The following is an 11,541-nucleotide window of genomic DNA, read 5'->3' on the forward strand; positions in this document are numbered from 1 at the left end:
CAGAACTAGAACAAAAAAGTTCACAATTTGTATGGAAACACAAAAGACCCCGAATAGCCAAAGCAGTTTTGTGGCTGTCTGGAGGGGTGGGATAGGGAGGGTGGGAGGGAGGGAGACAAAGAGGGAAGAGATATGGGAACATATGTATATGTATAACTGATTCACTCTGTTATAAAGCAGAAACTAACACACCATTGTAAAGCAATTGTACCCCAATAAAGATGTTTAAAAAAATTTAAAAAAAGAAAAAAGAAAAAAAAAAAAGAAAATACTATGGCAGTTCTTCCAAAGATTAATAATACAATTACTACATTATTCAGCAATTCCACTTCTGGGTATATAGCCAAAGGATTTAAAAGCAGGGATTCTCAAAGAAATATCTGTACACCCATGTTCACAGCAGCCTTATTCATAACAGCCAAAAGGTGGAAGCCACCCAAGTCTCCATCAATGGATGAATGGATAAACAAAATGTGCTATATACATACAATGGAATAGTATTCAGCCTTGAAAAAGAAGAAAATGCCTGCACATACTACAACATGGCTTAACCTTGAGGACATTATGCTAGATAAAATAAAGAAGTCCCAAAAGGACAAATACTGATGATTCTTCTTATATGAGGTACCAGAGTCATCAAATTCATAGAGATAAAAAGTAGGATGGTGGTTGCTAGGGGCTGGGAGAAGGGGAAAAATGGGAAGTTATTCTTTAATAGGTACAGGGTTTCAGTTTTACGAAATGAAAAGGATTTTGTGAACAGATGGTGGTGATGGTGGCACAAAAACATTAATGTATTCGATGTCGCTGAACTGTACACTTAAAAATGATTAAAATGGTAAATTTTATTTTATGTGTACATATGTTATCACAATTCTTTAAAAAAGTATTAAGTGTTAAGTGTATAACATACAAAAAGGTATGTATAAAAAAAGATAAAGAAAATTATGTTATTTCATCTTCCAGAAAAAGTACTGTAAATCCTTTTTTTAAAATTTATTTCTTTTATTTATTTATTTTTGGCTGCAGTGGGTCTTTGTTGCTGTGCACGGGCTTTCTCTAATTGTGGTGAGTAGGGGCTACTCTTCGTTGCAGTGCGCGGGCTTCTCATTGCAGTGGCTTCTCTTGCTGCAGAGCACGAGCTCTGGGCTCGTGGGCTCTAAAGCGCAGGCTCAGTAGTTGTGGCGCTTGGGCTTAGTTGCTCTGCAGCATGTGGAATCTTCCCAGACCAGGGCTTGAATCTGTGTCCCCTGCATTGGCAGGCGGATTCTTAACCACTGCACCACCAGGGAAGCCCTATAAATCCCTTTTTAATGTATATTGTTACATGGTTGAAACAAGTATACTATATACTTTTTTTTAAAAGAGTAATTACTATCAGTGCTATGCTTACCAATGTCAATCCTCCTTAGTACCGAAATATTTAATTTTACTAAACGTTTAATTGGAAAAAAAATTTTTTTAACTCAAAAGTTAAAATAATTAAAGCATTAATTTTGCGCCAAGAACTTAAAGAGTATAATATCAAAATAATAGTTTAAATTCTCTAGGTTTCCCAGCAGAACAGCTTCTCTACTCAGAGTTACCAAAGAGTTACATTCTTGTATTTTAAGACTTTCAATCAAATCTCTTTTCTAAGAGATTACACATGTATTATTACTACTGAGGCTATATTGGTCTCCCTACCTCCATTCTCAATCCCTTTTGCAGCAGACATACTGGCGGCCTACCATACACCCATTCTCCCTTTCTTGCTTAGTAACAGACCCTAGTTTTACTCTGGGCAGCATAAGAGTGTACACTTCCTAGCCTTCCTTGCTGCTAGGACTGGTGAATGAGCTAGAAGTGGAAGTCATTGGATGGGACTTCCAGGAAAGCTACTGAAAGGGGATGATTTGGCTGTGCGTCTGTCTGCAACTTGGACATGATGAATGGCACTCCAGCAGTCATTTTGGACCCTGAGGTAACAGAATTTATGCCAAAGGACAGTGAGGCAGACAGAAGGAACTCAGGTCCTTGATGAACTCAGATCCTAGAGTCACCATACAAAGCTTCAGTGTGAGAAATATACCTCTATCTTATTAAGACCACTTATTTTGTATCTAGGTAAACCAGAATCTAATTAAATAACTCACTTTTATGCTGCTATTAGTGATCTTTCTAAAATGTAAATCATAATTATCAAAATCCTTATCTTGCCACATAGGCCCTTCCATGACTTCTTTGGCCTCTACTTATTTCTGCAGCCTTACCTTAACCTTAAGCTCCAGCCATAAAGAACCACATGTAGGATGGTGACCACAGTTAATAATACTGTATTGCATGTTTGAAAGTTGCTAAGGGAATAGATCTTAAAAGTTCTCATCACAAGAAAAAAGAATTTTGTAACTACATATGGTGACATACTAAAAAGAAATAGGGAGAGAATATGTATTCTGCACCCAAGATATGGTGTACTATCTATGCCATTAGGTCAATTTTATTAACTGTGTTACCTAAATTGTCAAAATCCCAAAGATTCCTAACTGTACTGTTGTATCATTTACTATGAAACGTATATTTAAACTTTTACTCTGGAAAAAAAAAGAAAAGAAATTCAAATGTGACTCATTTCAAATCACAAAAATTCTGATATTAAGGAATATATTAGAAGACATCAGCATTCTAAGCCAGTTGATAATACTTAATTTCCTTAACTATAAAATATCATTTCCTTCCCAAACAAACCAAGTATTCTGAGTGGATAAATAAATCTTTTTTTTTTTTCAGTACAACTTTTGAGGTCTTGAGGAGAAAAAGGCAACAGAGAACAGTTTCTCTCTTGCAAGACATCCTTACAACAAATATTCATTGAGTATCATTTATGTGCCAAGCATTGTACTAGGCAGTTAAATACAGAATAATGAGCTCTTTGAAAAAGCCCCAAGGTACTAAGATTGTATTTATCCTCATCTACGTGAGATGAGAAAGCTTAGAGGAGATGGCATTTAAATTTTTTTAAAGGGAAAATGAAACTTAAGAAAAAGAGAGATTTAATTTTCCATTTTTTATGAGCTCCATTTGTTTTTAGGTAAAATAGGAGGAGCCAGTGTCTTTTTAGTGCCCACTAGGTAGCCCTGTACCAGGTTCTTTACACAGGTTCTTTACATTTAATTATCTCAATTAAGCCTCATAAAATTTCTGTGAGATACTTCTTAACCTCATTTTAAAGGCTAAGAAATATAATACATAATTTGTTAAACAGCTAGGATCTGAGCTCGGAAATATCTGCCTCTAACAACTGATACTCATTACACATTAGCTCTTAAAGTTTTAGATATAAACATAAAATACAGGGGCCAAGAGAAAGTTATCAATAAATAACTCACCAATTAACTTAGCTTCCATATGCTTCATCACTAACTACAACAGTTTAGCTGGGTATAAGGAAGCCACTTTTTAAATGACGAGGAAAAAACTGACTTTAAAAAGCACAACTGATAGAATCAAAATTCAAACTTTCTGAAGTAAGCTTTAAAGCATAAATAAAAACCAACAGCAAAACTTCAGAATAAATCTTTCTCATTACAATCGTCTTTCATTCCCTCCAGTATTAAGTAAGAAAATACATTGCAGGAGAAAACATCTCTCCTAAATTCTATGTATGTTTTACAATCCCAATCAATGACCCTGAGAGAAAGCCTATTTCTCACCACATAATACTGATATTAAGAATAATACCTCAGATGAGTAACTACATCCATTAAAAGTTTAGTAAAAATACTATTAATAATAGAGTCCAAACAAGAAAATAACTCTAGGGAAAAAATTAATTTAATGCTATGACTGTTGTGATTCAACAATCCTTACCCAGATCTTCTCAAGCCTCAAAAGAGATGTATTATTACAATAGTGCATGTATCCAGGCAACTCTTTATAAGAGGTTCAGGAAAGGATATAACCTAAAACTAAATAAGAAGTCCCCCAAAATGGTGGCACAAGACATTTCAGATAGGTAGAATAAAGTGTCCCAACAGTGAGGATGGTTCAATGCAATGGTGAATAACCAAAAAAGCTTTAAATTTTCTCCTATGGGAATATTTCAAAATTCAGAAAATTTTATCTATATGAAAGTTCATGTTTAATCCTATCTGAAAACAAAACAGGTTGGCATCAGCAACCTAAGTCTTTCTCACCCAGGAACAAATGCCTTAGCCCCGTAACCCCCAGCCATTAACCAACCAATCATATTTTAGTCACCTGGTTACTGAGAATCTTTCACTGGGTCCCAGAACTCAGAGTCCACACCAATAACTCCTTGTTATGCATATTTTTACACAACATAGAACAGAGGTTTCACACTGCGAATTTTATAGCCCTGTTCCCCATGGAGAGAAACACAGCAGAATCTGGTGAAAGTAAGATCCTACTCAGAGACCCAAATAACCCTTAATTCAGAGTCAAAGAATCTCTGCCAACAACTTGCCCAGGTGCCTCTCCCACCACACTCTGATCCCAATTCCTCAGAATAAAAATTTAAAGATTCCAACAGGAAATTGTGAAATATAAAAACTAATGCTGGGACTTCCCTGGTGGTGCATTGGTTAAGAATCCGTCTGCCAACGCAGGGGACATGGGTTCAAGCCCTGGTCCGGGAAGATCCCACACGCCATGGAGCAACTAAGCCCGTGCGCCACAACTACTGAGACTGTGCTCTAGAGCCCATGAGCCACAACTACTGAGCCTGTGCTCTAGAGCCCACAAGCCACAACTACTGAGCCCGCATGCCACAACTACTGAGCCTGTGCTCTAGAGCCCACAAGCCACAACTACTGAGCCCACATGCCACAACTACTGAGCCTGTGCTCTAGTGCCCGTGAGCCACAACTACTGAGCCCACGTGCCACAACTACTGAGCCTGTGCTCTAGAGCCCACGAGCCACAACTACTGAGCCTGCGTGCCACAACTACTGAAGCCCACACGCCTAGAGTCCGTGCTCTGCAACGAGAAGCCACCGCAATGAGAAGCCCGCGCACCACAACAAAGAGCAGCCCCTGCTTGCCACAAGAGAAAGCCTACATGCAGCAACAAAGACCCAACGCAGCCCAAAATAATTATTTTTTAAAAAACACTAATGCTACAGTTACACACCAAAACAGAAGCAACTTCTCAAAGGAACCTGCTATCCTCAACTAATTCAAGGGAGAAACACAATTAGCAAGAGAAAAGGACATGATATAACAGTTCTTACCTGTCAAAACAGAATTGAATTCTTACTTTTATACTACCTGTCTAAATAAACCTAGAAATACAGGAAGAAAATAAGAACAAAGGATACACTTTCCACTCTGTAATTATGCAGTTGGTAAAACTGCTATTTTTTCATTTTATGCCACCTCACTGACCCCACAATTTGGACCCAGGTTCTGGGCAACCCACTCAGCTACCTTCCTGGCCTTTTTCAGAGCTGCAGGAGCGGGCTCTTCACCCCAACTCATCCAACTGGTCACTGAATCCCACCTATCTCCTAAATATCTTTTGACCTTCCTCCCAGCTTTGCCCCTTTTCTTTCTTTTTAAAAAATTTTCAATTTATATCGGACTATAATTGATTTACAATGTTGTGTTAGTTTCAGGTGTACAGCAAAGTAATTCAGTTATACATATACATATATCTATTCTTTTTCAAATTCTTTTCCCATTTACGTTATTACAGAATATTGAGCCGAGTTCCCTGTGCTATACAGGAGGTCCTTGTTGGTTATTTATTTTGAATATAGTAGTGTGTATATGTCAATCCCAAACTCCCAATTTTTCCCTCCCCCCCACCCCCGCAACCTTTCCCCTTTGGTAACCATATATTTGTTTTCTAAGTCTGTGAGCCTGTTTCTGTTTTGCAAATAAGTTCATCTGTATCATTTTTTAGATTCCACATATAGGCGATATCACATGGTATTTGTCTTTCTCTATCTGACTCACTTCACTTAGTATGATAATCTCCAGGTCCATCCATCTTGCTACAAATGTAGCTTTGCCCCTTTTCTACCCCCACAGCTGCCACTAAGAAACAGGTCCTCCTCATTTCTCACCTGGACCTCTCTAACAGCCTCCTGCTCCTCTCTCCTCCCTCTCTGGTCCACTCCACCATCCACACTGCTGCAAAACTGATCATGAAATTCCACTCTGTGAGGTTACACACCCAACTGTTACCAGTAGTTATCTCTAGTGAATGCCTACATTTCTGGTGTTGTTTGCACTTTATAACAAGCATGTGTCCCTTTTACAATGAGAAAAGAATGTTTACTATTTCCATTTTTGGAACTATTAGAATCTATTCCATTTGAAATCTATTACCCCATTTCATCAGGTTAAAGGTCACATTCTTTAGCCAGGCACACGATGATCATGCTCTGCCTTTCTCAGACATATTTCTAATCTCCATTCCCAGTACTTACCTTAGCCATACTGAATTACCTGCTATTGTATTTCTTGATATCCTAATTTTATTTTTTAACATCTTTATTGGAATATAATTGCTTTACTATGGTGTGTCAGTTTCTGCTGTATAACAAAGTGAATCAGCTATATGTATACATATATCCCCACATCCCCTCCCTCTTGCGTCTCCCTCCCTATCCCACCCCTCTAGGTGGTCACAAAGCACCGAGCTGATCTCCCTGTGCTATGCGGCTGCTTCCCACTAGCTATCTATTTTACGTTTGGTAGTGTATATATGTCCACGCCATTCTCTCACTTTGTCACAGCTTACCCTTCCCCCTCCCCATGTCCTCAAGTCCATTCTCTACCTCTGCATCTTTATTCCTGTCCGGTTCCTAGGTTCTTCAGAACCATTTATTTTTTTTAGATTCTATATAAATGTTAGCATACAGTATTTGTTTTTCTTTCTGACTTACTTCACTCTGTATAACAGACTCTAGGTCCATCAGCCTCACTGCAAATAACTCAATTTCGTTTCATTTCATGGCTGAGTAATATTCCATGGTATATATGTGCCACATCTTCTTCATCCATTCATCTGTCGATGGACACTTAGGTTGCTTCCATGTCCTGGCTATTGTAAATAGTGCTGCAATGAACATTGTGGTACATGACTCTTTTTGAATCATGGTATTGTCTGGGTATATGCCCAGTAGTGGGATTGCTGGGTCGTATGGTAGTTCTATTTTTATTTTATTTATTTTTTAACATCTTTATTGGAGTATAATTGCTTTATAACAAAGTGAATCAGTTATACATACACATATGTTCCCATATCTCTTCCCTCTTGCATCTCCCTCCCTCCCACCCTCCCTATCCCACCCCGCTAGTGGTCTCAAATCACCGAGCTCATCTCCCTGTGCTATGCGGCTGCTTCGCACTAGCTATTTATTTTACGTTTGGTAGTGTATATATGTCCATGCCACTCTCTCACTTTGTCACAGCTTACCCTTCCCCCTCCCCATATCCTCAAGTCCATTCTCTAGTAGGTCTGTGTCTTTATTCCCATCTTACCCCTAGGTTCTTCATGACCTTTTTTTTTTTCTTAGATTCCATATATATGTGTTAGCATATGGTATGTTCTTCTCTGACTTACTTCACTCTGTATGACAGACTCTAGGTCCATCCACCTCACTACAAATAACTCAATTTCATTTCTTTGTATGGCTGAGTAATATTCCATTGTATATATGTGCCACATCTTTATCCATTCATCCAATGATGGACACTTAGGTTACTTCCATGACCTGGCTATTATAAATAGAGCTGCAATGAACATTCTGGTACATGACTCTTTTTGAATTATGGTTTTCTCAGGGTATATGCCCAGTAGTGGGATTGCTGGGTCATATGGTAGTTCTATTTGTATTTTTTTAAGGAACCTCTATACTGTTCTCCATAGTGGCTGTATCAATTTACATTCCCACCAGCAGTGCAAGAGTGTTCCCTTTTCTCCACACCCTCTCCAACACGTATTGTTTCTAGATTTTTTGATGATGGCCATCCTGATGGGTGTGCCATGATATCTCATTGTAGTTTTGATTTGCATTTCTCTAATGATTAATGATGTTGAGCATTCTTTCATGTGTTTGTTGGCAGTCTGTACATCTTCTTTGGAGAAATGTTTATTTAGGTCTTCTGCCCATTTTTGGATTGGGTTGTTTTTTTTTTAAATATTGAGCTGCTTGTAAATTTTGCAGATTTATCCTTTGTCAGTTGCTTCATTTGCAAATAGTTTCTCCCATTCTGAGGGTTGCCTTTCGTCTTGTTTATGGTTTCCTTTGCTGTGCAAAAGCTTTTAATTTCATTAGGTCCCATTTGTTTATTTTTGGTTTTATTTCCATTTCTCTAGGAGGTGGGTCAAAAAGGATCTTGCTGTGATTTATGTCATAGAGTGTTCTGCCCATGTTTTCCTCTAAGAGTTTGATAGTGTCTGGCCTTACATTTAGGTCTTTAATCCATTTTGAGTTTATATTTGTGTATGGTGTTAGGGAGTGTTCTAATTTCATTCTTTTTACATGTAGCTGTCCAGTTTTCCCAGCACCACTTACTGAAGAGGCTGTCTTTTCTCCATTGTATATTCTTGCCTCCTTTATCAAAGATAAAGTGACCATATGTGCATGGGTTTATCTCTGAGCCTTCTATCGATATTCTAATTTTATACATTTTGCTTCCTCTGTGTAGAACACAGAAATGTAACAATAATCTTGAGTCTGTTCCTAATAATCAACCTACCTCCTACTAAATAGCTATGTCATTAATCTAAGAAAAACAGACTTATCTCACCTTGCAGCACATTATGTCTAATTGTAGCCTACAGTACCACAGTTGTACCAACATACTAAATTCTTTCCTTCTAACCAGGGAGGAACTGGTGTTTTTAAAAGGATAAATTAAGAAGGCACTCTGCATCCATAGCCAAAGAGATGATATGGGAAGAGGCACAATGCAGAGCGCTCAATTTGGGTAGGGGATTGAAGAGTAGAGAAAAATAGGGCAAGTACCCTGGATAAATTTGCAGCACAACTTCTCACAGAGTGGAACAGCTTTATCTGAAGTGTTATAAATTTTCATCAAGTAAAAGCATAATAAAGTTAAATTGGAAAATAGTACAAATATTTATATTACTTGCCCTTCATCTTTTAGCATGAAAATTCAAAAGTTGGCCATTTTTTCAAAGCACATCATTGGTTTCACCTTCCTTCAGTTTCTTCTACTACGTAAACAAGTACAAACAACCATATGGAAATTCCAGAGACCATGTGTAACTTAATGAAATCTCTTATTATTATAAATTACACACAATTCTCTCTTTCAAACCACATTAAGTACAGAAACAAAACCAAGATCTTTAAAACTACAAACCAAACACATGAAAATAAGTCAGAACATTCACTTCATTTGATTGTGTAACTGGGTAAAATAAAACCAGCAAATTGCATTACCCAATACAGATTTCTACCTAAAGAAATAAATCAAGAAAAAGATAGGGACCCTGGAGTTGTTCAAGGTGAAGGTTGTGTAGCTCTTCGTCTCTCCCAACGTCTACTTCAACCTCCCCCTCCTCTTTGGCCAGTGGGTGTGTTTCCTGCATACTGAAGAACATGTGGAAGGAAGACCTTTGCTGTCCTGGCTCTCTTGACCTCTGAGGCATTGTGCACTGTGGCTCCTGCACGCTCTGCCGACTTGGAACCTGGATACTCCAGCTCTTGCCAAGGTGCTGCCGAGTGGATGAAAGGCTCTTGCTGCTCCAGCCAGGAGTCAGGACTCTGCCTCTGAGGTGGGAGAGCCAACTTCAGGACACCCGTCCAAAAGAGACCTCCCAGCTCCACGTAACATCAAACGGCGAAAATATCCCAGAGATCTCCATCTCAACACCAGCACCCAGCTTCACTCAACGACCAGCAAGCTACAGTGCTGGACAACCTATGCCAACCATATAGCAAAACAGGAACACAACCCCACCCACTAGCAGAGAGGCTGCCTAAAATCATAATAAGTCCACAGACACCCCAAAACACACCACCAGACGTGGACCTGCCCACTAGAGAGACAAGATCTAGCCTCATACACCACAACACAGCCACTAGTCCCCTCCACCAGGAAGCCTACACAACCCACTGAACCAACCTTAGCCACTGGAGACAGACATCAAAAACAACGGGAGCTACGAACTTGCAGCCTGCAAAAAGGTGAACCCAATCACAGTAAGATAAGCAAAATGAGAAGACAGAAAAACACACAGCAGATGAAGGAGCAAGATAAAAACCCACCAGACCTAACAAATGAAGAGGAAATAGGCAGTCTACCTGAAAAAGAGTTCAGAATAATGATAGTAAAGATGATCCAAAATCTTGGAAATAGAATGGACAAAATGCAAGAAGCAGTTAACAAGGACCTAGAAGAAATAAAGATGAAACAGACAATGATGAACAACACAATAAATGAAATGAAAAATACTCTAGATGGGATCAATAGCAGAATAAATGAGGCAGAAGAACGGATAAGTGACCTGGAAGATAAAATAGTGGAAATAACTACTGCAGAGCAGAATAAAGAAAAAAGAATGAAAAGAACTGAGGACAGTCTCAGAGACCTCTGGGACAACATTAAACGCACCAACATTCGAATTATAGGGGTTCCAGAAGAAGAAGAGAAAAAGAAAGGGACTGAGAAAATATTTGAAGAGATTATAGTTGAAAACTTCCCTAATATGGGAAAGGAAATCGTTAATCAAGTCCAGGAAGCACAGAGAGTCCCATACAGGATAAATTCAAGGAGAAATACGCCAAGACACATATTAATCAAACTGTCAAAAACTAAATACAAAGAAAGCATATTAAAAGCAGCAAGGGAAAAACAACAAATAACACACAAGGGAATCCCCATAAGGTTAACAGCTGATCTCTCAGCAGAAACTCTACAAGCCAGAAGGGAGTGGCAGGACATACTGAAAGTGATGAAGGAGAAAAACCTGCAACCAAGATTACTCTACCCAGCAAGGATCTCATTCAGATTTGATGGAGAAATTAAAACCTTTACAGACAAGCAAAAGCTGAGAGAGTTCAGCACCACCAAACCAGCTTTACAACAAATGCTAAAGGAACTGCTCTAGACAAAAACACAAGAGAAGGAAAAGTCCTATAATAACGAACCCAAAACAATTTAGAAAATGGGAATAGGAACATACATATCGATAATTACCTTAAATGTAAATGGACTAAATGCTCCCACCAAAAGACACAGATTGGCTGAATGGATACAAAAACAAGACCCATATATATGCTGTCTACAAGAGACCCACTTCAGACCTAGAGACACATACAGACTGAAAGTAAGGGGATGGAAAAAGATATTCCATGCAAATGGAAACCAAAAGAAAGCTGGAGTAGCAATTCTCATATCAGACAAAATAGACTTTAAAATAAGGACTATCAGAAGAGACAAAGAAGGACACTACATAATGATTAAGGGATCGATCCAAGAAGAAGATATAACAATTGTAAATACTTATGCCCCCAACATAGGAGCACCTCAATACATAAGGCAAATACTAACAACCAT

The 11,541-nt window shown here is 38.5% G+C and overlaps 1 protein-coding gene across 2 annotated transcripts in view; it reads right to left on the bottom strand.

Annotated features, from left to right (window-relative positions):
* Nucleotides 1-11,541, bottom strand: part of CDK19 (cyclin dependent kinase 19) — a 194,855-nt gene that overhangs the window by 155,473 nt on the left and 27,841 nt on the right. The window lies entirely within an intron of this gene.

Source organism: Lipotes vexillifer, unplaced genomic scaffold (assembly GCF_000442215.2).
Source record: "Lipotes vexillifer unplaced genomic scaffold, Lipotes_vexillifer_v1.1 scaffold721, whole genome shotgun sequence".
Lineage (NCBI taxonomy): Eukaryota > Metazoa > Chordata > Mammalia > Artiodactyla > Lipotidae > Lipotes > Lipotes vexillifer.